The 27,771-nt window shown below is 41.4% G+C and overlaps 1 protein-coding gene across 25 annotated transcripts in view; it reads right to left on the reverse strand.

Annotated features, from left to right (window-relative positions):
- The window catches only part of LOC107308667 (pituitary adenylate cyclase-activating polypeptide type I receptor), a 127,023-nt gene extending 101,768 nt beyond the window's left edge, over nucleotides 1-25,255 (reverse strand). For 14 of the 25 annotated variants that reach the window (XM_015852702.3, XM_015852700.3, XM_015852699.3 and 11 more), the window contains exon 1: nucleotides 24,532-25,211. The gene's annotated coding sequence lies outside the window, so the exon portion shown is untranslated. Of the gene's footprint in view, nucleotides 1-23,637; nucleotides 24,359-24,531 lie in introns of those variants that run through there. The other 11 variants (XM_085539193.1, XM_085539188.1, XM_085539190.1 and 8 more) reach the window with 6 other exon arrangements.
- Nucleotides 25,256-27,771: the final 2,516 nt, after the last annotated feature.

The following is a 27,771-nucleotide window of genomic DNA, read 5'->3' on the forward strand; positions in this document are numbered from 1 at the left end:
AACAGAGAAACTAAAAGAAAACTTAACAGCAAATAAGTCTGAAGAACAACAGCACTGAAATCTCCCATACGAAGTAGACAGCAAAGAACAGTCCTATGAAGGCAGACAACAAGAGCAACATACTGTCTTTTCTACTGTTTCTGACTTATCACTTATTATTTTTAGCATTTTAAATATTTTGGGGATGTCTTGTTTAATTTATATTGAACTCTGTAAACATACTGAGGTTAATGAATCTGCATATATTCCTAGTACCTGAGAATACAACTCCATCTTTCCCTTGAACTCCAAGAAGCCATTTATTCACCTTTTTCCCTCTGTGTGCCAAACAGAAAAGTCCCTGGAGTCCTTGTTTCTACTCAACATGCCTGTTGTCAGTGACAAAACAGGCTTTGTACAGTAATTGCATCAGGGGGCTTAATCAAAGTGATGGATTTTCGGAAAGCATTTGCTGCTACAGGGTACAGGCCAGCCCTTCCAGATACACCAGAATATCTCAGATGGTATCAGCCAGAAATGCCACACTTCTGAAAAAGCTGACAAAAAGCAACTTGGATTTTCTAGTAGGACTGGGCACAAAGAAAGATCCAGCTTAGCAGTCTCAGCACTCTTTGCCTCTCCTTTTAATTCTTGGATACAGAACCCCACCTGTACCTTGCCTGAACTGAAAAGAGAGGAAGGATCACCTCCCTCATCAATTATGATGTCTGTCCTCATGCGACCAATGAAGCTGTCAGTCCTCTACCACAAAGGCAGTTTGCTCATGATCAAGCTGATGACTACCAAGAACCAGCCTGTCCTGGTGCATGGAGTTGTTCCATCCCAGGTGCAGGACTTTGCATTTCTTTTTCTTGAGCCTGATGAAGCTCCAGATTTGCTGAGGATGCACTGTGCCCGTCCATTAATTAAAACATTAAACAACTCTGAACCTACACACACCTTAGACACAGTTCAGTCTACCTTGTCTACCTGTAGATATAAATATCCTCAAGAACAACTTTCATATCTCAATGCTATTTTCAGACAAGGAAAGTTATTCCTTCGACACAGTGCATATGCATATTTATATATTTTATTTTGTCTCTTTACTCAGCTTACCTAGGATAAACAGAGAAAATTCCATCTCTGAAGTTTAAGAAGTCAAAGCGCTAATGCTAAGCAGAACTGAGCACTGACTCGATCAGTGTCACGGCCTTTTCTTCCTTCCAGTACTATCTATATTCCTTCTATTAGCACAGTCTAATAACCTACTGTGTGTTTTACTCAATTATAATTTTGGTAGAATTTTCTTTTTTCTTTTCCTTTTCCTTTGAGTAGTTTCGATTAAATTGAAATTCCCTGAAGATGTAAAGCTGTTATAATTGGTCTTTATGAGGCACACTTGTCATTTCTGTATACCCTATTGGCCCTTCTATTTCCTAGCCCTCTAACTTTATAGCATTTTCTTCACATTTCAAAAAACTTTTCAAAACCATTCTAGAACAGTTTTACCTAAGCATCCCTCATCCAATTAAGGAAAGACATTCCAGCTAACACCTTCAAAATATCCGAATCAATTCTTGATCGTCTGGATTATTCCAGCATAAATCCCTGTGGTAATTCATTATTACTTCTGGGAAAAGACCACCTAATCCTCCTAATTTTTTTCCTCTTTCTCAAACCCAGCATAATTTTTCAACTTTGAAAATTATCCTCTCTCATATGATATGCAGGAAGCATATATATCCTTCTTGGTTCACATCCAATCCAAGGCATTATATTTAAGTTTTCATTCTCTTTTGTTTCCAGTAAGTCAAGTTTTGATGTCCTGCATTTACACACAAGCAGAGTCAATGCACAGGAGGTTGCAATAGACCAGCAGAAGTATGGAAATCTGTTATGTTCAGGTAAACCCATCATATGTAGGACATTCACTTCTGATTTCAGCTGATACCTACCTTCTGTAAAGGTAGAATCTTTCTTCAGTAAAAACATTATCAAAACTTGCTGAAAATTCCTATTTACTATATTCCATACATTTGATCCAGCTTTTCCTGAGCTTTTAATGTCTATGACTTTCCACAACATGGTGTATAAAACTAACCCAGTTTGTTTGGTTGCTTATCTGTTTAAGCAAATTCCACATAAGATGGAGCTTTTACAAGTGACAGAAAACTTCACTATATGACAAGTCTCCTTCATATTATGATGTCTAAACCATACATGTATGAATGGACAGTAGAATACTGAAAGTTACTGGTATCTAAAGGACTCTTCTGAGTATTCTGACTTCTTAATGACTTTAGAAGTCTCCACTGGGAAGTTGGAAAAGTACAGGCTTTCAGATGGGCACAAGTGAACCATTTACCAGACTTTGGTCTAACAGAAAACTCAGGCACCAGCAGACAGACTTTTGGAGGTCTGAAAAATCACCATGTTGTTCAGAAAGGATAACCAAATAATCTTTCTTTGCTGTGTATGTGCAATTCTTTATTGTCTTTTTTTCCCTTATTGTTATTGATATTTTCTCACAAACACCAGAGTTATTCTGAGTACAACAGCTTGTACTTCATTGAGAACTTGGACTTAGCAATCTGCAGTGATGTCCCAGGTGAATACCCGTTGGCTTCATCCACAAATATGAACAACAACACAGAAAGATTTCATGAGCCAGAGTTCAATCTATCTCAATGAAAAAGGAGTGGATATAATAAGTTTCCTGACTCCTCGCTGGATTGAAAAATGATTCCCCTAATTTGTTGACTCAAGAGCATATACTGTTCAGTTGTCAGGGAAATGTCTCCCAAAACAGGCCTGGAGCTTCAATCTTGTCTTTTCTATCTTAAGAGATATGGAAAACATTTTTTTTTACATTTTTGGCTCTGTTTTTTTTATAGAAGAGTTTCATTCCTACATTGAAAGATAATGTTAAATCACTGTATAAGCCCTGGTAAATTACATAATTCCTTTTTCTTCCACTCACATTTCCTATAGTCTTCCTTTTCTACAGTGCTTCAATTGGCCTAAGATTTGCCCAGCTGTATCCTATCTTGTGGTTAATGGTCTCGTTACATTTGGACAATATTAAGACCTTCCACAGCATGTGGTCTTGCAACACCAATGACAGAATTCACATCACACAAATGCAGCTGTCTGAAAGTGAAACATCTACATCTATATTGGATTCTCTTGGCTCCCTTTGGAGTGAACAAAAGATGAGCAATTCACTCCAGAAGCACATGGGTTAGCCTTGCTCTGGAACAAGATGTGCTCATCTTGGTAAACAAAAAGCCAATAAAGCACAAAAACCAGTTTGGTTAGCTTATAAGAATCTTGAGTTTAGTAGGGACAGTGCTGAGCATAGCAGAAGTATAAACAAAGGAGGAAGAAAAGCAATTGAAATTAAAATCAGTGTTGGGACAGAACCCAGCAGAGAGAAACCCTGGGAGCGTCTTCCAGAAAGAGAAGGATAGTTAAAAGTGGCTGCAGCTCAAAGAGGACACTGTATGATCTGAATATGTGAAATCTCCCACTCTAACAGAAGGCTGCCCAGGGAGGTGGTGGAGTCACCATCATTTGAGGCGCTCAAAAAATGTGTATATGTGGTACTGAGGGACGTGGCTTAATGGGGAAATATTGATGGCAGGTGGAGGGTTGAACTGGATGACCTCGGAGGCCTTTTCCAACCTCGGTGATTTTATGATTCCATGATTCTAAGGCAAATCTCCTTCCTTTGGACTGACAAAGCAAGATGCGAAAGTCAGGTTAGAGAAAATGTAGGATTCTTCTTCCTTTTCTTTTTCCTTTACTTGAGCTTTGCACCCTGTCTCACAATGATGAGAGAATGCTGCAGACAATCCCAAGCCTTTCAGAGAAGTTCACTGAAGCTATTTACTTCTCTGGATTGTTTGTATAGGGAAATAATAATAATAATAACAATAATAATAATAATAATAATAAAAAAAACATGCACTGCAAATGCTTTTGTAACAAGCTGGAAATTACCCTAATATTTTGGATAATACTGCAAAATTATTCCATGCAACAAAACTGATTTTCTAAGCCATAGCTCTCAACACTTACTTACAATGTCTCAGCTGAGATCCAATTTCAGAGTACCTTAAAAAGGTGCAAATACAGCTACAGTCTTACAGATCCAACAATTCTTATGAGAATTATGTTTTAAAAACTAAAATCTAGACAATGTAAATATTCCATTTGATTTCCACATCACTGCTTCACTATTAACTCTGAATAGAGCAGCACTACTGCTGTCCTAGAAAAACTAAATGTAAATGAATGGAAGTGATTAATTTCCACAGAACCACCTTCTCAGCCTGTGATTAAAGTCAATTATTTCGACGTCTTCATGATCTGCTTGTGGATCTTGATGTGACAATTCTAGTTGATAATTCAACAGAATCTAATCTTAATTAAATACCTGGGAAGGATGAAACTATTCAGGACCAAAATAGTTCACTACAAACATACTTACACATATAAACATATGTGCAAGTGGGAAAAAAATGTGGTATCTGATATGCTCTCTTATTAGCCCCAAAGTTTTCAAAAGAAACCAACTCAAACCCACAAAACAAAGCAAAAGAAGTCCACTAAACATAACCAGCCCAAATTAGCTACATCCATTACGGCTTTGGTTTTGTATCAGTGAAACCTCAGTTCATCGCAGCACAATTTTCTTTATATAAAGCATGCAGGCCTCAGCAACTGCCGCCTGTAGGATCTTGAAAAAGTGGGTGATTGCGCTCTACTGAATGTGGCAATTGAGATGGAAGCTAATAACCCTGATTATGGATATTGAGAGGCATGATGCATCAGCTTATAAATTGACAGAATAGTCACAGTCGTAGAATTACCAAGGTTGGAAAAGACCTCCAAGATCATCCAATCCAACCATCCACCTACCACCACCATTTCCTACTGAACCATATCCCTCAGTACAACATCTCAATGTTTCTTGAACACCTCCAGGGATGGTGACTCACCCACTTCCCTGGGCAGCCCATTCCAGCACCTGACCACCCTCATGAGATCATATGCAATAGAACTGCATATGACTCACATTAGGAATCTTGTGGAATCAGAGCATTCCACATTGTTCAGAAGGCAACCAAAACATTACTCCTTTTCACTGAATAGCTTGGAGATGTACTGTCATTCATATCAATAAAACCTAGGACTTAAGAATGTAAACACAACTAGACTGAAACCTCCAAAATTCCCACTGTTTGGTTTGAAAAAGATTGACTCATGTTTCAAGGGCACAATGAAAATATCCCCTCCCCAAGGACAGTCTTTCAGGGCCTTGAAGGAGCATCGTTTCATTAAAATATATACATCTAAAACTGAGCTCATTTCCACAGATTCCTTCAACAGTCTCTGAGACATATCCAGCACAGTCAGCAGGCTTGAGAATGCAAAGCATCCAAAATCAGAAATCTTCTGAAAATATATATCTTAAAGCATCATAAGAATTGCCCCCTATTTCTCAATGTTTTCTGTAAAGGAAGGTTTCAGACCAGTCATTTTTTTTTATATTAAGAACATTTAAATTCGGGTGTCATTTGTCCCACTTGTTCAGGTCAGTAGTTAATTTAAATATTTGCTTTGTGTAATTCACAAGTGCTGGTTAAGAAAAAAAATCAATTTGACCTCTAGCAACTTTATGGAAACACAGAGAATAGCTTTAGATAAGTCGTTTTCTACATTTCATTATCACAACCAATGAAATCTGCGAGAGGAAAGTTCTTATGGACACCAAAGTCAGTATTTTACATCTGTTGGAAATGCAGCCTACACATAAAGTCGACTCTTTTGACAGAGCATATATTTCTGAAATAAGGAACCATGATTAAGGACAGAGAATACATTCTTTATGCACCTATTTTTCACAACACAGACTTCTTCTGTCTGTAGAACATGAAAGGTTCTGGTCTAAGACCGCTCTCCTGTGAATCACAGCAGTTTAGATGAGCTCATACTTGAAGCTTATTAGTTTCTCTCCCATATTTACCAAGGAGACCCTAAACAAACCATTTTAACAGTAAAGGATTACACCATACGCTATCTGGAAGATGAGATTAATTCCATTCAGTAATAGAATCATAAAGGCTAGAAAAGACCTCTAAGATAACCTAGTCCAGCTGTTCACCTACCACCAATATTGCCCACTAAACCATGTTTCTTAGTACTACAAATAGTAACGTTCCAAATACTCACTCATTTGGGGAATTAAATGTGAAGCACAAGGTGATTTCATCAAGGCATTCAATATGCTTGAAGTTCAACCAAATTCCTGTTCTCATTCAAGCTGAGGCATACTCAATCTGTATAGAAAGAGTCTATAGATCTGACCTTCCAGACAATGAAAATTTTCCGAGTGTATCCAAAGACACTCAGTCTAGAGAAACACTGACCTGAGACAGACAACGTAAGACACACTGGCAGTACCCAAGGCCATCCTTTTGCTCCTCTGAATTTTTAATTTCCATTTCCAAGGCATGGATATAATAGAAATTCTTAAATAAAGAGTCAAAAGACATGCAAAAAAGTTTTACCTTCAAATATCTGTTTTAACTGAAATGAAAGGAGGGAAGCAGGGAGGGAGGGAGGGAAGGAAGGAAATAAAGGGAGAGATTTGAGACAGACACACAGCATACAAAATTTCAGCCCAGACAGTAAAAGTTTGCCAAAGCTACACTCAGTTGATTAGTAGCATCTTATTTTGGGAAGCCAATTAAGGTCAAAAAGTATGAACCATCCAGCAAAGACTTTTCTCCTTTTCTCTCCAGTCTCCCTTTCCTGTCCTCACATTACATGAAGTCTAAATTACCTTCTGGTCTTCATTTTCCCCAGTGTTGGTTTTAATGTCATTTGAATGCAGCACAAAAGACAGCAAAGAAATAATACTTTGAGAGTAGTGATTGTAAGCAAATTTATTTACATTAATTGCTCAAAAAAAATTAACTAAAATCTCTGTTAAGACCTCAAGTTGATAAGGTCCTACCATGATGATGACCATCATGTGTCCTTGAAGCACGCTGAAGACAAAACTTTGATCCTCTGGAAACTCCTTATGAGGATTTTGGCCAAGATTTTTGCTATTTCATGGTAATACATAACGAAGCATCTCTCCATTATTCCACTATTTCTTGTATGCTCCACAGAGAGGATTTCCTCTATTCAAGCATCTACAATACCATTGCTGGAGGCAAGCGCCACTCCATAGGTTGGCTGCTCACAGAAACACAGTATCTGCCCATCCTAGCCAGTGTTTTACAAAAGCGTTTATAAAAGAAAAACAACCTAAGAAAGAGAAAGCATTATTGATCTCCAGCACTGGGAGACCCACTTCAGCAGCCTCCAAAGGATGTAATTTATTAAGAAGAAAAATAAACATGTCCCTAAGCCCTCGTTTCCATCTGCTGCATTATTAATGCCCTCGTGCATGCAGATGGTGAAGACCGATGTACAACCGGGCTTCACAGGTTTTCCCATCCCCAGAAAGGTGAAGAATTAAAGGTAGGATGGCAGGGCGAATCAAAGGAGAGACCACCAGTGTTATGGGACAACTTGCTAGCATAACACTGGCTGGAGGTTAGCGGTTCATCTGTGCATTGGGTATTAGCCTGCTAAGGTCACAGAATGGTTTAGCTTGGAGCAGGCTTTTAGTTCCAACCTCTCTCCATGGGCAAGGTTGTCATCCACCAGATCAGGCTGACCAGGGCCACATTCATGGCCTTAGGCACCTCCTCAGGCACCCACAACTTCTTTAGGCAACCTGTTCTGAGATATCTCTGATTTTGAACACAATAGCAGTCTCAGAGACTCCACAGTTGTAACACAAAGAAACTGAATCACCTTTATTTTTTATTATTTTATTTATGTTTTTGCTCAGCTCTTTTGCTTCTGTCCACCAGAATGGTATTCTGCAGCAAAGACCAGCATCTCACCTTAGGCACCAGGCAAAAGAAAAACAACTAACCAACACAAAACCAATAAACTAACAAACAGAAAAGCACTCTGTCTCTACATGCAGAAAGGTTAAGTTCACATTTCAGGGTATTCCTTCCACTGTGTTCCTAAGCTCACGTTTGTCCCAAGAGTTTGCAGGCAGATGGAGGAAATGAAGCATGGGATGAGTTTGTATGTTGTTCTGAAATGAGTCACTCGCTGGGGAGAGAAGGCTAGAGGCCTCCTAAGGGAGAGGGAGAAAATGTTCCTCTTCCAGCAGATAAAACTAAACATCTGATAACTTGAAGTCAGCACAGCGGGAGTCTCTTTTGGAGAAACCGAACGTTTATAATGAAGTCTGGATAAATGGGTGCTGTTTGATCTTCCCCAAGGAACTGTATGTTATGGCTAAGACTGCCTTATTCAGGAAACAGCCCTGAAATGAAGGAGTTCATTTGAGGCAGAGAAGAACTGTAAAGTAATATTTTGCACATTTCATGTCAGTGTATGTCTACCACTGAGATGAATCTTAAGTTTTGTGGCATGGCTTTAGATGTCCTTTTGATTGTTTAATTAAATCCAGCATTGCTTGGCTCTAGTTGGTCCCAAAATCTGCACAGCATTGTTTCTGTTTCCTTGGTGGGTAATGGCCACAGGCTTTGCAGAAATAATTCTGGCTCGTCTTTTGTGTGGGATGGCTGTATTATGTGTTATCCTCAAGCCAGTTATGAACATTACAAAAACTATCTGAGTACGTAGAATGACAGTAAACCAGCTCTTCCAAAAAAAGCCCAACCCAAACCAAAATAAAACAAGATATTAGGACTTGTAAGTTGTAAATATGCAGGTGAATAAATCCTAAGGGCAGCAACCTGTTACCTAGCGTCAGTCATCCAACTCCACTGCAAAGGACAGAGACCTCTGTGTATTCTAAAACAGATCAGCATGTGTCTAAAATGAAAAATATATATTTTTTCCCCTTTAAAAGAGGAGTTTGACAAAGCAAACAGAAAGCAAACAAAACATCCCAGTTTGCTCATATGTAAACAAACCCCAGAGGCAATCAGAGCCTTCTAAGGTTATTTTACCTACAAAGAAACTGCACTGCTGTTCAAGATACAGTGCGTATTTGCACCAGGGTTACCACTCCTATTCAGTGCACCAGTGAAGCTAGGAAGCAAATGAAAAGCTCAAACTTATGAAAAGATAAGAAGAAACATCTGCTTGAGTGACTCGAGTATGAAATAAAGACACTCAGTACTTCACTTCTAGACAGCTTCAGCATCAAAGATAACCATGAGATTACTTTAGCTCTGAGTACCAAATATACCTCCACTGACCACCAATACAGGCAGTAACACAGAATTCTCTTTGTAATCCTTTCATGTGGTTTTCCTCTTTGGCTATTTTCCAGCAAGTTAATAGAGCTTGTTTCTATTAACTGAAGGGCAGCTGAGATTCCTTCATAAAAACACGTGGTTTCTTTCCTTTTGGTGACCCCTCTCAAGAAATTAGTTGGCCACCATTGTGTCTAAATCCTGTACAAAAGCTGGCAATAGCTGTTAGATCTTGACATCTATGTTAGTCTATGGACATCTCGCTCCTTCCAGCTGCACCTATGCCGCAAAAAACATTTTAGAGCCACTAACACATGCCACATTGCCACCAATCATTTGTTGAGCTGGTCATGTAAGTGTTCATAGAATCACAGAATGGCTTGGGTTGGAAGGGACCTGAAGGATCAAGCTCCAACTCCTCTGCAGCAGGCAGGACCACCAACCTTCATATCCAATACTAGGCCAGGCTGCCTATGGTCCCATCCAGTGCTGAGTAATCTAATTCCCCACAAAGTGACACGGTTAGCTTCAACAGTAAGGCTGTGCTAATCCAACTGAGCCAGGTTAGGAAGCGCTTGTATCACCAGCTCAGCATCATGACAAGATGGTGGGCTTGGCTGGAGGAGGTGCACATACTCATAGTCACTGCACATAATGAAGACAACAGAATCTATTTAACACAGGACTTTATAGGATAGCACTGGTTTGCATTTGTTTTCCTGTATGTGTTATTTTTCACTCTTGATGCTCATAACTTTAACTGCCAGTTGGTCAATTCATTCTGCCACTCTTGACAGAACTGGTGAAAATGGGTCCTGGGACAAGAAACATACTTCAGTAATAAAACAAGCAGTTAACTCTCTTGCTACTGCATCTGCCATTCAATCAGCATGTTCTTATCATGCACATTAAGTGGTGCTTTGTCAGTTTAGTTTGTTAAACTCTTGTTGTGGCCCTTTTCCCATCCTGCCTATGTCCCCCTTTCTCAATACATAACCAACAAATCATTTTGCATCCCAAATGGGACTTCTGAGATTTAACCTAGTAAATCTTTTAATTCCTAATTTGGTATTCTGCTCTAATACATTCACTCACAAAAGAGCCCAGGAGGCTGAAACTAAGAAAAATCGCTTTCATTTTCTTAAGACGCTACTGAGAGGTTTAATGTAAAATACACATGCAGTGCACAGTTTGTGATCTCAGATTTTATCACCCAATGCATTTCAGAGCTGACTCAATCCTGATCAACTTTCTGATGAAAGGATAAAGATTCAAGTCTAGGCTGGAACTGCTTAGCAGCAACAGGCTACAGAAAAAAAAGTAGTTGCATAAGAGCAAGGGACAGCTCACTGGAGAGGCTGAAATTCAGCCCCAAACCACTGATGTGAAATGTAGATATCAGCAAGCAGTCCAAAGCAGGATGTTAAGTTTAATTAACCTTCCTGCTTAGTTGCCACCAATTTCCATTTAAATTAATTGTTCAAATCGAAATGTTAAAATAGCAAATGGGCAATCTATATATTAATAAGTACTATTCCTGCCATTTGCATTTTTAGCTTTTTTCCCAAGGGAAGTGTTGATGGTAACTGACTCATGACACACAGTTTGGAAATTCTTCCTTGATAACAGGGGAAGGTATTTAAAACGATTTTTAAGTGGGTGTATATTTTAGTTATTACCCTAATCCATTTTGCTGTATTAGAAAACACGCCATAGATGCTTTTTACTTATAAAAAATCAAGTTTTAATCATCATTTACCACGTCAGAATTGAAAAAGAAACTGGAACGTGTTTGAAAACGCACAAACCCATCCCCAGCATTTTAAGCCCCAAGGCTCTGACTGCAGAAGGAAAAATGATACTCCTCATGATTTTGATTATAATTACATGATGTCCTGAGCAAATTAGATATCACATGGTACAAGTGAACCGTCTGCCCTTCTCCTGGTCACCAAGCCTTGGGTTTTCCCCACTTAAATACTGGTACTTAAATTATAAGCAGGGATGTTTTAATCTCCAACATTCAATGAAGCAAGCCAAGCACATCCATTATGTGAATCGTGTTTCGATGTCAGTCACTCTCTGGAGGTGTCTATCTCTCTTCTTCAGTCAAAGAAGTCTATGCTAACTGCACTCCCAATCTGGACATTACAATATAGTTTGTTCTCTGGAACCACCTCCGGGGATCTATATCTTAGGACTTCTTTGGGCCATAGCTCATAGCTGCTTCCCTTGTTAGTTCTATTTCTCTAGTACCTCGTAACACCTCATTGCTCTACAGTGTTTCCAACTGCACATTTTTTGTACTTGTGCTAATAACAAGATCTCCTATTAGCCAGTGTAAGCTACAAAATACAAGAGGAAAAAAAAACCCACCAACTTTCTTCTGGGAAATGCCTGTTGCATTCTTTGACTTCTGACAGTATCTAAACCACTAAAAGTAAACATGAAGAAAACACTCTAAAATCATTCGTGTTATTGTCACTAAGGAAACAACTAAGAGTTTTCATTCTTTGATATGCAGACGGCTGTTCCAACACACTTCCCAGCTCTCCAGAGAATCAGGTCTGCCCACCAAGCAACCTCTTTCCTCCTCTACCTAAGCTGAGTGGTTACATCATGTGGAGACTGAACTCCAATGCTCCAGAAAAGCCACAGTTCACAATTACCAGAACATGAGATAGAAGAGCAGAGTCATGACTTAGTCAAGGGATGTCACCATAGAACACTCCTGCTGTGGTCCAACAGCTATGCCAGGACACCTAGAATAGCATGGGAGCTAAGGAGCATGCAAGGCACAAGAGAGTTCCCTGCATCCCCATCACAATTCAGAGAAATGCTATAAAAGTGACTGTAACTTTGGGGCCAGGTGACACAGAACAGACTACAAATAGGTTGCTTAATGTCTTCAGTCCTTCAGATAAACTTGTCACCTGTGAATTGTCTGCTTGGAAGCACGTATATAATTTGGCAATATCTGAACAGTGCCCAAGCATTACCAAGGGGAAATGGTTTTAAGTTGAAGGAGTGCAGATTTAGGTTGGATGTCAGGGGGAGGTTGCAGTGGTGAGGTGCTGGAACAGCTGCCCAGAGAGGCTGTGGATGCCCCATCCATCCCTGGAGGTGTTCAAGGCCAGGTTGGATGGGTCACCTGCTTCACTGAAGACTCAGAAGCAAATAGTCTCTGAATTCTTTGAAAAGAGATATAGCTTGTAAGAGTAACCAAGGAACAGAATTATTCAGTTTAATTAGTAGGGACTCATCCAAGACGTGCAGACAATGGGCCAAATGGAATACATGGAAAGACTCCACCAATATAAAAACATTTCAGAGCATCAGAGCTTTGTAAATACTTTCTCATTATTGATGACAGGTGTCCATATCAGATCCTACCTCCTAATGCTCCTTGGCAGGAGCCCATGAAGGCTTATGTACTTCTGTATTTATCCAAGACACAGAACATCTCCCAATAGACAGGGTTGCTTCTGCTGCGTCCTTAGCCCCTAGCAATCTACAGTCTTCTACTGCAGAAGCATAACTTGTCTCCATCTAATTCTCCTTTGTGTGGTCTCTTGTCCAGATATGCTTAAGAGGTCTAAAAGCAAGGCTGTTCTGTCCAAGCAAACAGCGGGACCACAGTGAATCCATCTGTCAATGGCAACAGTTCAATAACCACTGAGCAATCCTATACCCATGTAAAAATCTATATGTCCAGCCAGCCAGGAGCCTTTGCTTTTACGCTAAATTCATCACCCATCTTTGTATCATAAGTGTTTTGTCAGCTACTAGGTTGTGAATAAGGAGCCTAAGGAAATTAACATCCCATGAAAGCCAATGGAGTTTCATAGCAGTGGCAAGGAAAAGAATCATAGAACCACCAAGGTTGGAAAAGACCTCCAAAGATCATCTAATCCAACCCTCCACCTACCATCAGTATATCCTCACCAAACCATTACATTTCTTAAACACTCCAAATGTTTCTTGAACACAAATGAACTTTAATGTTACAAATATACTCCTATATAAGTCAAGTCTGGGACCCTTCTTTGTCCTTAAGGTTAAGTAATATGTCATCATTTTTTTCCCATTCTTTGACTGAATCCCAAATCCAAATGGCTTCATCCAGGACACCTGTATGTGAACAGTTACTGGGCTTTGGTCTTCCCTGAGCACCAATTTGAGTTGCTTCTGGCATTTATTTATTAAATAGCTATTAAATGTCACATAGAGAGCAACTCATTTGGAAATCAGATTCCTCAGGTATACAGAAGACACTTCTTGTTTTCCTCCCATTGCAGCAGTGTATATTATCTATTTTCCCAACCATTTCCAGCCTAATTGGCATTCATGCCAGTGATGAATAAAGCAAATGCACCACTGCGTTATGGCAAGCAACTTCTTCCACATCAAGGGAGACTTATCTCAAAAATACAACAAAAATTTGTGTTATTACATACCATAAAAATAAAAAGACACATTACAAAACCTGAGCATTCAAAATAAGCTTGAGAACGATATATTTGCTTCTCTGAGCACTTAAAGAGCTCCAAGGTGGTACATCTTCTGCAGATTATTGCCTATTAACCATCAGTTTGGGATAATGATACTTTTAAGAAATCGTTGAGAGGAAGAAGAGAAAATAGTCACACGTAAATTCTATAAATCTATAAAGGATTATTATTATTACTATTATGCTGAAAACGTATTAACCTTAATGAGTGGCAGACCCACCATTGGGTCTTGGCTTGGAATGCCTTGTTTTGTAAATTCATGAGGAGAGTTAAGGGAATGTCACAATAGTAAGTTTAGTTGACTGAGGGGACTGAGCTGGAATGAAGAAATTGAATCCTACATTCTTATGATCCCCAGCAGAGGGTTGTTAGAGTTAGGGTAGTATGGTTTGGTTGCGGTTGGACTTTTGATTATCTTTAAGGTCTTTTCCAACCCGAGCAATTCTATGATTCTGTAAGAGATAACTTGCAGAAATCTGTTGGAATGCAGATGTCTCATGTACAGGGTGTCATGTTTTTGCAAGGGAGCTCTCACTGCTGTTGGAACAGCATGTCAAAGACATCAACAAATGAAGGTGTTAGTTCCACTATATGGACTGATTTGACTCAATAATTTATTTTAAAAGAATGTGAAGAATGTTGGTAGGATATTTGCTGTGAGATGTTAAGAAATCAGGGTAACCTCCTGACTCAATGCTTTTGTAGTAAGGCCAAGTTGCAACAAGCAGGAAGAATTTGTTTGACAAACATCTCAGCACTGTTCCCATTAATGACACAGGTTACTTCCTGCAGCTTATTGCACAACACAGAAGCTCTTCCAAAACTGCTTGCGGTAAACTAAGAAGGAAATACTCCAAACAACAGGTGGAACAAAGTGTAAGTCATACTGTACTTAAGACTTGATTTTTAATGTTACTTATGGGTCAATAAAGACAACAGACTGCTGATACAGACGATAAAGAATACGGTGTGGAATCATATAGAACATTTTGTAGAGCTTGGCACAAAAACATAGGCCTGCCTGACATACATCTCATCTTTGTGTTAGTTGAAATCACGGCTTTGATGGAAAGAAATTGAATCCCAATGTCCAAAGAGGGCACATAGTAAAAATGGTGCTGAACAAGCATGGCACATGAGAGAGAAGAAAGTAATCAGAGGAACGCATATTTGTTTACTCTTTTAAACAATGAGCGGCCAATTTCAATGTCTCATTTTCCTGAATACAGAGGAGCTTGTATCTTCTTTAGGGAGAAGCTACTTGTAGAAGGTCAGCTTAAAGAGACACCACTACTGGCAGCTCCATTTAGAACATTAGATATTATTCCTTCTTTGTGTTGTCTCATATCCATCATTTTTGTTAGCCTTCTTGATCTTAAGAATATAAAAAGACGCTGTGAAAGTTGCTATAATACTTAGAATTGCTGCAAATCAAGGTAGGAAGGTGATGGGATGTCAAGTTGACCCAGCAGCCATGAAAACAACATACTGAGATGCATTTTGAGGAAAAATGGAGATCACTGAATGTTGAGAAGGCTTGTGGAAATGCAAAACAGCAAGGCGGGTTCAACCATCTCCAACTGCATCTGTTCATCTTTGTCTGAGCTGATGCATCGTCTTCTGTTGCATGACCTGTGGTCCAACCTTTTACCCATTGCACCTAAATGTAAATACTGAGGCACTAAAGTTGGCCATTCTTCAGAGTCTCACAGAAGCAGCAGCACACAACGGTGATGCATTTTGGAAATGGCAAGGACATAAATGAAACTGTACAAATATTTTGCAGGCTGGAACCAGAACGTGAATCACAAGCTATAATATTTTGGCATAAATCCCCCAAACTGATCTATAAAATGCAACTTTGAACATGCTGCTAGGGAGAGGGCTATGGATTAGTTTGTACAGGGAGACAGAAATGCCTGTATCTTCTTTTGAATCTGGCCAGTTTCAATAAAATTGATAATCTTATTTGACTTTTTAAGACTTTTCAATCTCATTTGACTTTGCTTGGTTTACCTGGCCCTCCCACATTGCCTCCTACCCAGCATTAACTATGAAGTCATGGAGGAAAAGCAAAGAAGATGTTCAAACCACATGAATTAATTATCTTAGAAATCTACTTTGGGATTCCACTGCCTATAAAGACAGTGCACGAAAAATGGCCATTATCTCCAACCCAGAACTCTGCAAACACAGAAAATTAGGTTTAAAGCAAGCAATTAGAAGCCAACTGAAAGTGAAGCAATGTAAGTTTATATACAAATGCTGGAAAATTCAATCAACTTCTGACTTAATTGAAATGAAATGTTTGAAATTTCAGTGTTTTGGTGTGTGACATAGTATGGCATAGTCTGTCCATTAGGTAGAATATTAGCTGAGAGTTTCTCCTACAAAATGGATGTCATGTTGGCATTCAAGTGAGTTCCTTTTTCTGCCTTTCAAGAATACAGGCATGTGTTACAAATGATGTGATGGAAGTTGTGTGATTGAGCTATCGCATTTCCTTTCACATCCATATTCTTACACATGCTTCACTTGTTAGATTTCTGTGGCTGTGCGTAGGTTTGGCAATGGGTCAGATCTACTGTGCATGAAACTGCTGCACCGTAGCCTAAGAATACACATATTGAGGTTTGTCTCATTCTCTTTGGGAGAGTACCTGAATTATGCCCTCATTGCTCAATTCAGAAGGGACAGTGAAAAGGAAAGCAAGATGTCAATGTAAGAATCTATTAAGAAAAAAAAGTATAATTAAGACAACAGAGTCAAAAGAGAAGCTCTTAGTCTGAACAGTCTTTTATTGTTTCTGTTTGGAAGATACGAGGCTGGTTTTATCAGATCAGAGAGCTGCAGACCAAATGGATCTTCAAAAGTTAAAAATGTTTCAGAGAGAGCTTATCTTTCAGAAGAGTTTTAAAACATTGGTCCTGTCAGAATAGTATTAAAGCCTGATGCTTAGAAGCATTTTGCTTTAAACAGGTCATGTTTTGCTTTAGTAGCCTCAGAAACAGCTCCATGTCTTTTGGAGACTGAAAACATGATGGAAAAAATAAAGCAAAGAAAATCAATAAAAACCTTCACCAAAACAAGTACATAGCTGATATTCTCCATCCCAAACAAGAAAGTTTGGAGAAGCTGGGACAACCATGTAGGAAAGTCAACATCTCCCCACTAAGGAGATGGGGATCTTCAACACAAAAGTCATTTTGTACCAAAGATGGATGAATGATGGGGGAGAGCTAAGGTAAATAGAGTCAGCATGGACCAGTGAGCAGTAGAAGGAAACAGCGTCAAGGCTATAGTACAGGATGGGATTATTTCAGCTGTAAGTTACAAAGGGGGATAAAAAACCTCTTGGGTTAGTCAGTCACAGGATGATCAGCAGCTTCTTATGGTAGTTAAATCTGGAGAAAGGCAAATGAAGCCTAAGGGATGTTCCAGGTAGTGTAATTACAGGAGTGATCTGGAGCCAGGTAGAGATACTTGCAATGCAGCCATTCATTTGTGGCACGATATCTTAACTGTGATATTCAAAAGTAGCAATAGCAAAAGGCATCCCCAAGACCTGTGTGAGACTGCAATCAAACACTTTGTGTTTGTGATAAGGGCATTAAGGCCACAATGGACCACTCTCATTCTAACCCATCAGAAAGGATGAGTAACCCAGAGCAGGATTTGGAGTGCAGATTAAACCATGTCAGTGGTATTTATTCATGATTTTTCAGGCTTAAGAGTAACGGAAGTCACTCTATAGTAAATACCTGGGTTCACTGTCAACAGGAAGATACCTTTGATAGACACTTTAGAATACGTACCTATCTTTACATGTCTCAAATCTCAAAGCTCAATCTCATTTATGGTCAGCATTCTAGAAAACACCACAGTAAAAGACCTGCATGTCTTCCATGCAGAGGACAGGGAGCAAAAATCCATCAGGGCTGTATCTGTTTGGGAAACAAAAAGGCTGTGATAGTCATTTCTTCTCCTGTCTTGGGTAATATTCAGATTTGGATCTCTCCAGAGGCTGTTTTCCATCACCATCATTACTACAACCTGCTGTGGTGCAAAAGCAGGCCAGAGGGCAACAAGCAATAGAATTTAGACCAGTGTCCAAGATCTGAGTGGTGCAGAGAAGTAAATTCATCATAGCTAATACTGGCTTTTCATGCCACTCTCTCTTCTGCCATCATCAAGGACTATTCTGTCAAATGAAGTTTATTCCAGCTGTTCACCCACTGTACGTAATCATCTCAGTTAACTAAGCCATTCACTAGCACAAAAACACCATCCAAGCTGTCAAACTTCAAACAACTCGAATGAATGAGTGTGGATTGTGGGATTCAAGGCTCGGGTGACAGCTGTGACACATTCCCAGCCTTAGTCATGATGAACTTAAGCATCTGCGGTATTTCTGATGCTCTCTCATCTCCTCTGCATCTTAAGTTGGAGCACAAAACTGGAAGAAATCCAAAGATCCAGCTCTCTAAAACACAGGAAATGAGTAACTTTACTAACTTTAACTTGGTCTTTTACATAATGCACTTGGGCTGGCTTCTTTATATAATTTGTTTCTAGGCCAACTCTAAGAGAAAGTCTTGCTTTGTGTCCAGCATCTTAGAGCATATAATGTGCTCACACTTAGCTTTTGGCACTTGAGTGGTATCTCTTTAAGAATTTATATACGTATACAAATGCCATCATTACAATGGCTTTTTAAAAGGAAATATATATATATATATATATATATTTACACAACGGCATGGATGTTATTTTAATTTGTTAATAGTAATTTAAAGAAATCCTTTGTAAACATAAGCCAAAAAAAGTAAGAGCAGAAATATCAGCGTTATAATTTAATAAAGCCTTACCATTCTAGGAAAAGGCATTTACAGTTAAGGATATCTAAGCTATTTTAAAACTGCCTTTCCAAATAAATATAATCTCTTTTGGTTGTGGAGAAGTATCTGCTACTACTGCAACTTTAAGTCCAGCCTACATACCACTGTGCTGTGAGAGGTGCACGTATACATTTTGTTTTCATTATTTGGACTGCTGCAAGTATTTTTACAGCCCATAGTTAAGGAGGAAGAAGCTAGTTAAATCCATTTAGCAACTGACAGTTGGATCGTGCTAGCTTAGGACAGAGGGTGGATGCACCATAACAAAAAAGCATTAAGCTATTGATTTATGGCAAAATCTGGCTTTCAGGTCACCTAATTTTAAGCATATCATGTGCTCCAAGCTGGCCAAAATGTATTTTGCAAGGTGCCAAGCTTAAGCAAAAAGAGGTCTGGTCAGCATCCATCTGCATCTTCTTGCAACACACAGTGTAGCTATTCACAAGAAGGGTATATGAGATCAGGCTTGGAGCACTGCAGAGCTTCTGGCTGGCTCAGAAAACAGGCAGCACGAGCTTCTATCAGCCTGCAGAAAATCATGTCACCGTCCTGAATGTTCCCCCATCTTGATGCATCCCCACCTGCTCACAAAAAGACACACAGGCAAAATCTCTCCTAGAAACTGGATGTGCTTTGAAGATGGAAAGTGTCAACATGCCGAGGAAGCATCTGAGATCTGACGTGATCAATGAATTAAAAACAAAAACAGCCCCTCCGAAAAACAAGAGCTGCAAATAGGTAAGGTGTAGCCTTATGAATTCTCCCTGCAATGGACAGGCTGCGGCTGCTGCCAGTTGGATAAACAGAAAATGGAGGAGAGGAAGTTGATGGGGGGGGTTACAGATGCAGGTTTGGGCTGTTCAGAAAACGGAGGAAAGATGGGAGCAAAAGAAGCATTGTGCTTCAGAGGGGTATCTCTGTGATACCATGGGACTGCCTGACTGATAGAGCGTGTACGGCTCTGAGCTGTGGGAGCCCCTCCATGGGGATTCATCTGACCCGCGTTGGGATGAGATGTTGCACCTTCCCCACTGATAATACAGGGATGTGGGATTAGCCTGTATGGGCCCATCTAATTTCAGAAGCTTAAGTGAGAGTAGATAGGACTGTTTACATGGGTTGACAGTGATAGGACAAGGGGGAATGGTTTTAAACTGAGATGGGGAGGTTTAGTTTGGATCTTAGGAGGAAGTTTATCACCCAGAGGGTGGTGATGCACTGGAACAGGTTGCCCAAGGAGGCTGTGGATGCCCCATCCCTGCAGGCATTCAAGGCCAGGCTGGATGTGGCTCTGGGCAGCCTGGGCTGCTGGTTGGTGACCCTGCACACAGCAGGGGGTTGGAATGGGATGAGCACCGTGGGCCTTTTAAACCCAGGCTAATCTGTGATTCTATGGTTCTGTGATGAATGGCAGCATAGACTGCCCAGAAGTTGTGAGTGAAATGAATGACAGCTCAGTGAGGGATCCCTTAGGGCCATGATTTCACATGGAGAGTGGGGCAATTTACACCTCATGATATGCCTACTCCCGGAAAAGAAGCAACTCAATATTGCCACATTTCTATTCAAAGAGACATTGTCCTTGAGAATTCCCAGCAAATCAAATAGGACAATATCCTGCCCTCGGAGGGCAAAGAAAGCAGCAAAACGACTCATCCTGTAGAAGCAAAGAATAAAAACCTGGGCTATTAACCCACCATGCAAATTAAAAGGACTTTTCCTGCCTTAACCCACAGCTCTACTTTGCAGGCCCAACAAATCACAGATAACAGCCTATAATTATACTTTCATTTGCAGCTCGTAAGCAATTGTGACCGAACATTCTCTCATCACAATGGCTTTTTGTGGACTACCTCAACAGCAGACAAACCAACCTTCAAAGAGATGCGTGCTCTATGTTCTCTATGCAGCTCTTAGACCTCAAAATCCCCAATACGTTTATAAACAGAAATACTACAATCACTGTTCCTAGAATCATTATTAGGAAGAAGAAGAGTTAAACCATACAACCACTTCTCCCCTTTCAGTTTGAAGTGCTGGCTTTAGGGCGACTTATGAGTTACAATAATGCAAAGCAGAACTGATGATTTAATTAAATATATATATATATATTTAAAAAGCACATTGATTTTAAGTGAAATTGCCCACGCTTCTAAAAAATATTATTTAAAAATCTGCCAAACAAATAGATCAGAGCAATTGGAGATCACAGCCCTAAAACACACCCTGATATCTTAACCCACCCAAGAGTGACAACTGAATGAGCAGCAATGAGATTGTTGGGATGATCCCAGGCCAGATAAACTCTGATGTTAAATGCAAATCAGTTTGTTTCGTGGCACAATTACGGCAGGAGAACTTGGATTCAATGCCAGCACAGAATCAGACCACCAAACAGCAGTCCCTGCAAATGCATCTGTATGTTTATGCAGCATCCTTTCCAAAAGAGTATTTCCCGGCACAACAGCCATGTTAGCTTTACATTCTACACTGTTTGCACTTCTCCTTCAAGAAATGGAATGATTTAGTGCCTCCTAAATACTGCCCTGAAATTACTAATCCAGTTACTCTATAGATCAGCCCATCATCTGAATACAGTCATAGAATCATAGACTGGCCTGGGTTGCAAAGGACCACAGTGCTCATCCTGTTCTAACCCCCTGCTGTGTGCAGGGTCGCCAACCAGCAGCCCAGGCTGCCCAGAGCCACATCCAGCCTGGCTTTGAATACCAACAAACTGAAGTGAATTAAGTGAACAAGATTCAGAGAATCCGTCTTGCTTTACAAGAACTCTTAGTTTGTTTTGTGCAGATAAAACTTAAAGCCAAAGAAGCTGGATGGACAAACTGCAAAAGCAAAAGGTGGTGAGAGAATAAAATGCATGCAAAGCGAAGCGTGTGTTTGTGCAACCAGCAGAGCATTCTGAAAAAGATCTGCCTTCCTTCCCTTGTATTTGTGCCCACTCAACTACAGTCCAATCTGTTCCAACAGCCACCTCAATTCTAGCACTTGTTAGTGATCCTAAACAAGCAAATAACTTTCTGTATCCAAAGAACTTGCAGGAGGACAAGAGAATTGTAAACGTATCCCATCAGGGGATATTGTGTATATAGGATAGCGGCGCCCTGAATGAAGGTTAAGCAATCCTTGCCCAATTATCATCAGTAAAAACGACTGCAGTCGTGGATAGGATGGAAGAAAGACTTTCTCACAGGTGCATTTACGCCCATTTTGGTAGATCTGTTGCACTTCTGCATTGGTATGGAAAGATCCTATTGAGTTCAGTGTGTACCGAGTCTGCTGCCTTCACACATGATGCAGGATGCTCAGATGTGCAAGGAGAACCGGGAACGGATATAAAGGAAGACAAACCAATGCAAAAACATTCTCTGTTGTTGTAAAGGTTGATGCTGTGGCCTCTGTGCCAAGTGCTGGGGTGAAGTAAACCCTTTACCTCCACTGACTGCTATATCCTGCCATCAGTTTATCTCTCCTGAGAATCACAGAAGAAGAAAAAAAGGGAGTAAATGGGATATTTCTGCAGATCTTTCAGCCATATATGATAGACAGTGTCCTGAGTTTACTTCTTTCTCTGTGTTTCTTAACTGAAATATTCTGGCTTCATCAGAAGATAAACTGAGCTAATTTAGGAATTAGACTGTTTGTACTAAGTGTGCTCAGAAGAAAGGAAAGAAAAACAAAATCTGCTATATTCAAATGAATCAGCCTGGGGACATGGGGCTCAACTGATCAAAGGCGTAGGCACATATGGAACTCAACTCCAGAAAAAATATCTCCAGGACGCCGGCTCACTCAGCCAAATTAAGAGAGATGCAATGAACAAAGGTCTGAACTTGACCATCTCAGAGACCTCTGAGCTTCTGTCCCTGGTAGCATCCTACAACGAAGCATCTGCTTTCGTGTTTATGAGCTTCTCATACACTCTGACAACAGCACCATCATGAATACAGCAGACGTCAGAAATCTACAGGGAGATTTAAGGTTACTTGCAGGAACCCCAATGGAAGGCTGGAGCCGAGGAACAAGCACAAAACCGGTCCCTGTCTGAAGACAAATACATTGGTGTAACTGGCTTTCTGAGAAGCCCCCCACAACCTTTGAGCTTGCTCAGTGCCAATGGTTATCCTTTCAGTCGCTGCACACGTGCCTTAGGTTGGAGCAAACAAAACAACACAAACCCTTCTCTCCGTAATGGCCAAGATAGATTTGCCACTACAACAACAGAACAATCACGGCTGTCCTGGCTGAACAACAGAGCAGCAACCACTGTTCTCAGCACACTGAGACAGGAAAACAACGACAGAAAACCATCAGCCAGAGCTACAACCACGATACAGACATCAACTTTAATCCAACTGCTGCTACTGCACTGAATAGCATTCCTTAATTACCCATCAAATTGGAGCAGCGTTGCTTTACTCGTCCTTCAGGACAACTTAATTCAAGGCAGCTCCGGCGTGTTTCATATCAACCAAGGATGCTTGTATAATGCACGTGGATAATTCTTTATCCATTGCTATACCAACACGACTTTAATGAGTTTGCCTTCCTGCTATCATTGGCAGTAACCTTAAACAATCATACATTCACTCTGATTAGCCACAGATCTCCCCACATTACCCGACCGGTACTGCATAGGCAGAATACAGCACCGAGATGGCTGTGGACCCAAATAACATCAGATGAAAATCTATTTGTTGTTTGTTGACAACGACAGATTAAAACAAAAGCAAAAAACAAATAGACAAAAAAACCCGTCTTCAATTACATTGCCTATTGCAGCATCGGTCCAACACATGCACTGTAATTAGCAAACACAAGACGGATGGCACTCCACGATGCCCTAGGAAAGAAGCAGGTCATTTTGCCACCTTCCTCATTTCGGTGCCTATTTTTTTTTATTGCTATCATAATTACCTACAGAGCTATTCCGACGGATGCTTCACGTTAAGGGCCGGGTCCTGTTTACCAGCAGATCAGATGCAGAGGAAAGCTACTGACTTCCAGGGAGTTCTTCCCAATGTACTTCTATGTCAGCGGGATGGATCATCTCGCCACAAACACCACTTCGTCTCCAAACACATCCGCTTCTCTCTTTTTTCACGCATTTTCCATGCCTGACCACAGCTCTGCATTATCCTCCTCTCCCCGGCAATAAACTCTCCAGATTCCAGCACATACCTGAACTGCTCGCATGCAAGAAGTCTGCCTACCCCTCTTCCCTTAAGATGCTCTGTGCATAAAATTGGTGTTAGAGCCAGCTGTTCCAATGCTGATAAGGAGAAATGCCCAGAGGCGTGCAAGCAGAGGTCAAAGGTACATTAACAGCAATTTTCACTACGACCCCGCAGTAAAAACAAGAGAAGTCCCGGTGAACCGGCTGAAGGGTGAATCGGAGTTTGTGTGGCAGGTGAAGATGCAGAACTGCAAAGGTAGCCTAGAGCCTGAAAATGCCAACAGCAGCAGCGGGTCTGTTAGCAATCAGGTTTTATTTACCAGCCATATTGTGTTAAAATCAGACGTGATCCCCATACCAAGCACGTTAACCTGTCACCGCTTGCAAAGGGAGATTTATTCGTTCCTAAAGAAACCCATCTATCTCGCGGCCGCATTCTCGGAGCCTGGCTGGAGGCAAGAGAGCCTGCGTGCCGTTCCCCCCCGAAAAGAATCACTCCCAGGACATGGGGAATATCGGGGAGAAGCCGATAAATCACTGTCACTCCGAGACAAGCCGGCTGCAAGAAGCGGCTCTCGGGCATCCCCGAGCAGAGCGGCTCCCCAGCCCTGGAGAGGCCGGAGGAAGGCACTTACCATTGCAGCAGGGATCCGTCCCGGTGCTGGAGATGCTGCATCCCGCCGTGTCGTACCGGGGCGGGGCCGGAGCCGGGGGGACGCGGAGCTGCTCCAGGGGAACGGAGCGGCCGGAGCCGGGCTGCCCCCGCCGGGCTCGCACCGGCCGGAGGAGGAGAGGAGAGGATGGGAGGTGGGGGGGAGGGGTCGGAGCCTCCGGAGGGAATCACAATTCCTCCTCCCTCGCCTACCGGTCATGTCCAGGCTGCTTTGCTCAGGGGATGGGCCAGGTCCCGGCCGTGAAGGAATTTGCCATCGCTAAATCCAAATAATAATAATAATATAAAAGGCAAGAACGCAAGCCGGAGATTTGCGAAGTTTTTTGTTTTTTAAGGGGGGGAGGGGATGGGGGGGAGGAGAAGAGTCTTTTTTTTTTCTTTTTTTTTTTTCTTTTTTCTTATTTCTTTCTTTTTTCTTTTAAGGGGGTGTTATTCTCGCTCGGGAAGCGGGGGAGGAAAAGGGGATTCGGGCCGGATGCTGTGTGTGCCTGCGGGTCGGGGCTGTGCTTTGCTCCCTCCGTACCGCTGTGTGTGTGTGTGTGTGTGTGTCTGTCTGTCTGTGTGTATGTCTGTGTGTGTGTGAGTGCGGTTCTCGTACCCAGACAATGCTCCGCAAAGCGAGCGGCTCCTGCAGAGAAACGCAAACACCTCCCCCGAGTGCCTGAGGAAAGGAAAGGAAAAACGGGACGGGGAACCAATCGCCGCTTCTTCATTAATATGGAGGAGAACGAAGGCACCAATGAGGAGCAGATGGAGGCAGGGGTTATTCAAATCGAGTTTCTTAAATCAAGCACTTTCTCCACCACCCCCGTTTGGTTTGTTTTGTATTTTTTGTTTTGTTGCTTTATTTTTTCCCCTCCTTCTACCTCTCTCGGTTCCTCCTTCTCTCTGTCCCCTCAGCACCATCTGTGCTGCTTCGCCGCTTTAGTTCGTTTTAATTAGCGGGGCTGGCTCGGCAGAGCGGGGGTGATGGGGTGGATGCGGGGAGGAAGGAATTGGCCCTGGATGGGAGGAGATGTGAGATGAGGGCAAGGTGAGGGGAGGGGGCTTCTCCCCAAACTGCAGAGAGACGACAGCAAAGTGACAAAAGGGACCTGAGGGGAAGAGAAGCAGGACGTTCAACAAGAGCAAGTGTTGGATGAATGGATGGATGTACGGAATGAGGGAGGTGAGGCTGAATGGCAGCCAAAGACAAGGGGCACTTGGGGGTTGCATAGTGGATGTGAGCCCACAGTGTGGCCTGGAGACAAAAGGGTCCCTGGGGTGCAACTGCCTCATGGCCCTACAGCCCTTCATGATCCTACAGCCCCCCTTGGCCCTACAGCTCCTCACAGCCATGCAGCTCATGGTAGCCCTACATCCCTTCATGATCCTACAGCCCTTCACAGTCCTACAACCCTTTATGGCCCTGCAGCTCCTCACTGCTCTACAGCCCCTTGTGGCCCTTCAGCTCATGGCAGCCCTCCAACCCACACAGCCTGCAGCCCCTCACAATGAGTGAAAGGACAGCACTGAGCTCTGCTCCTTGATAACAGTAACAGCACCCACATCCAGGACAGGCAATGTGAGCTGTTGGAAAGGGTGTCCTCCTCTCCTTTCTAAATGGGAAAGATAAGGGTTTGAAGGACAGACTATTCAGTGGATAGGGAATCGGTTCAATAGTCACAGCCAGAGGGTTGTTGTCAACAGCCCTATGTCCAGGTGGAGGCCAGTGACAAGTGGTGTCCCTCAGGGGTCCATCTTGGGTATCCTGTTCCTGCTCCCTTCTACAGAGAGCAGCATTCAAAGGTAAAGCCTCTCCAGCTCTGGGAAATGATCAATAACTGAATCTGAACAGCCATAGCAGGAGTAGAGAAGCCCTTTGGCAGGTTATCCCATGAAAACACTTTGTCCCACACTGCTTTTGCAGCTGTCAACCATACTTTTCTCAGGACCCACAGATCCATGTCAGGAACTTGGAATGGAGCTTGCCTCCCAACACGTATTTCCTGAGAGCTGTGCTGTAGGAGCAGCTGCCCACTGATGAGATTCCTCCAATCACCTCAGTATTTCCCAGTGCTGGGATATCCTTCCTGTTGTTCTTCCCAAAGCAGGAACGCTTCACCTTCATTTTCTGTCTTCTGCATTCCTTAGAGTGCAAATTGATTTCAACCGTTTTCTCCTTGTCTTTACCTTTTTCTCATATTAAGCAAAATAAAAATAAAAATAAATTAAAAAATAAAAATAAAAATAAAAATAAAAATAAAAATAAAAATAAAAATAAAAATAAAAATAAAAATAAAAATAAAAATAAAAATAAAGCAATTTATGCAGAGGTGCAACTAAAACCATTACCTGTCCAGTGTGAATATCCCTGACTCAATTACCTACTTGTGTGTTTTGGTCCTTGTGGCACTCAGTCTATGTAGAGCAGACTGTGGGGATGTAGGTCCAGAGGTAGAAGTACTGAATCAGACAGCCCTGCCCTTGTCCCTTGGGACCATAACAGCCCAGTGGCTGCACAGGTGCCTCCTCCTGTGAATAGAATGCAAAGAATGCACAGACACATTATGAATGCATCCAGCTCAGTGGAAGCATCATGGAATGGTCCAAATAATCATCTAGACTTTTCAAAGCCATCCACTGCACCTACTTCAAATGTCTATCAAGGATAAGTGCCCGTAAGATTTCCATAAAGTATAGAGAAATTCAAGAGCAAATAAAACAGACATCGATGCTATTTACAACTCGGAAGGATCTCATCAGACCTCATTTTTCTGTATCCTAAACCTGCACATCAAAATATTTGTTCAACCCAAGGAAAGCATCCTGCAGAAATAAATAACCCTTCCAAATTAAACAAAACAGCCAAAAAGCATTTACCAGATCCCTTCAAAACTCTCCGAATTTATGACAGTCGTACCTGAAAAAAACAGAAGTCTCACTATGGGATGTCCCTTTGGAATGCTAAACATAGAAGAAGGTTCCCAGCTGTTTGATTATTATGTGCTGCTACAACATCTGCTCCCTGCCTTTCCCAGGAGAAGGGCAGCAGGCCAGAAGAATCATCTAGTGGCCCACATCCAACTACAGTTGGACTGACTTAGATGATTTCAGCTGATAACCGTTTCAGGTTTCCTACTGAAGTCATAGGAGAGTCTGTCGAATAATTTTGCTCTCCGAAAAAAAAGAATTTTCTTTGGGAGATAACAATTAAGCCATT

This window comes from Coturnix japonica, chromosome 2 (assembly GCF_054131305.1).
Source record: "Coturnix japonica strain WE chromosome 2, WE-NBRP24, whole genome shotgun sequence".
NCBI classification, from domain to species: domain Eukaryota; kingdom Metazoa; phylum Chordata; class Aves; order Galliformes; family Phasianidae; genus Coturnix; species Coturnix japonica.